Genomic DNA, 1,871 nt, shown 5'->3' on the forward strand with positions numbered 1-1,871 from the left:
ATATGTACCAACAATATACACAGATCAAAGAATCAGGGTCTAAGCACCCGAATCATATATGATATACAAATAGAGGTACACAAATCTGATATGGCACTAAAACCTAAGTATCAGATAATCTAAATACACAGGCCAGAAACAACAATCCAAATCCTAGTCCTAACCTCAGTAAGCATGGTATGTCACTCTAGAAACAAAGATACTCATGGTAACAAGATAATCATGGCAACAAATCACGAGATATAAGCACGGATACATCACAGGTGACAAACCTAACATGCTAAGGATATCAAATAGTGACATACCAACGACAAACATGTTCATTGCATGTAATTATAAAATACTATGCATATCCAATGACAATATCATAAAAGATAAGTCAAGAGGTACCCGCCTCAAATGTAGATCGAGCTAGACAACCTCTGCGTCAAAGTGCTCATCCCAAATCAATGTCCTGTAATAGTCACATTTAATTTAGCTACATATGTATATCACATAGCTAATCTCTTAATTATCAGAAATCCTATTTCATTCATTTATTCTCGAGTAACAAACGATTCGGACCTAACCATCTAGTTATCCAATTATCCCTAATTCAAAACATAAACATAATTCACCAACAGCATGTATTACAATTACTACACTTCCTTCATAGCTCGGATTAAAGCATATCCTAAAAACTCACCTTAGAAACCTCTTCCTTGAGGTCCTTAGCCGAAGCAAAATCGCCACCGCAAATTCCAAAAGCCCTAAATCAAAAATATCAGCATAACCAAAAATATCAGCACAACCGTATCAATGTTTCCAACCCAAGGGCTAAAATCCAAATACTCACCCAAACATAAATGCCCGAACTGTCGAGTCACTGCCGGACGTGGCTGAAATCGGATAACGTCGGAAATCCAGTGGCTGAACAAACTCCAAGTCCGGTGGTCGTCACAAAGGAGAGCAACAACCCAATGGACACACGGTGTCGGCACGCAAAGAGATCAAGTCGTGGCAGTCGGAGCAAGGCTCAGCACAGTACCTCTCCTTGGCCGAAGGTGACTCCGAGGGAGGAAGAAGCTTGGTCGGCTGACATTGGCCCTTCCTTCCGGCGATCGGGCAACGCGAAGAAAAGAAAACTTTCGGCGCTGCTCGGCCGGAATAGAGGAAGGGATAAGGTAGCAGAACATGGTAGTCGTCGCGAGAGGTGAGGGAGGAAGGATCGGAAAGGTGGCTCGACCGGCGTGGGCACTGGATCGGTGTCGGCGCGCAGAGGAGAAGAGGAGTGGCGCCGGTTGATGGAGCAGTTAGGGCAGAGAAGAAAGGAAGAAGAGAATCGGGATCGGGGGAAAAAGAACTCGGGCACGCGGGGAAAACAAAAGAAAGAAAAGAAAATAAAGCAAAGAAAAAGGAAAAGAAAACTTTTCCTCGTTACAATGGGGTAGCTTAAACAGGTTTTCCCGGGGCCCCGTTTTTTTATCCCCGTAACCGAAGTCATACAGTCTCCGAAAAATTCCAGAAAAATTTCCAAAAATTTCGGAAAATTCCTTTATTCATATTCGCCTATTTTTCGGTATTTTACATCCGGTCAGCCCGTCGACCTAGCTGGACTTCTTGTCAAGCGTCTGGTCAGCTCGTCGACCCGCTTGGACTTCTCGCCAGCTATCCGGTCAGCCCGTCGACCTAGCTGGACTTCGTGCCAGACATCCGGTCAGCCCGTCGACCTGTCTGGACTTCTCCTGCACACTCGATCAAAGTGTCAGATAACAACAAAACTAACTTAACCTATTTGTCATTCATCAAAACTTAGGTTAGACCGTTAGTGCTACCCGCACCAACAATCTCCCCCTTTTTGATGGAATGACAACCTGGTTAAGTTAGTGAAA

The 1,871-nt window shown here is 44.1% G+C and overlaps 1 long non-coding RNA gene across 1 annotated transcript; it reads right to left on the reverse strand.

The window, feature by feature from the left end:
* Positions 1 to 385: 385 nt before the first annotated feature.
* On the reverse strand, positions 386 to 947 carry LOC122019855. Its single transcript, XR_006122050.1, has 3 exons — positions 836 to 947; positions 686 to 749; positions 386 to 454 (listed from the first exon to the last, which is right to left on the reverse strand). It is a non-coding gene; the product is annotated as an uncharacterized LOC122019855 (long non-coding RNA).
* Between the last annotated feature and the right edge of the window lie 924 nt (positions 948 to 1,871).

The sequence above is a fragment of the Zingiber officinale genome, chromosome 9A (assembly GCF_018446385.1).
Source record: "Zingiber officinale cultivar Zhangliang chromosome 9A, Zo_v1.1, whole genome shotgun sequence".
NCBI lineage: Eukaryota > Viridiplantae > Streptophyta > Magnoliopsida > Zingiberales > Zingiberaceae > Zingiber > Zingiber officinale.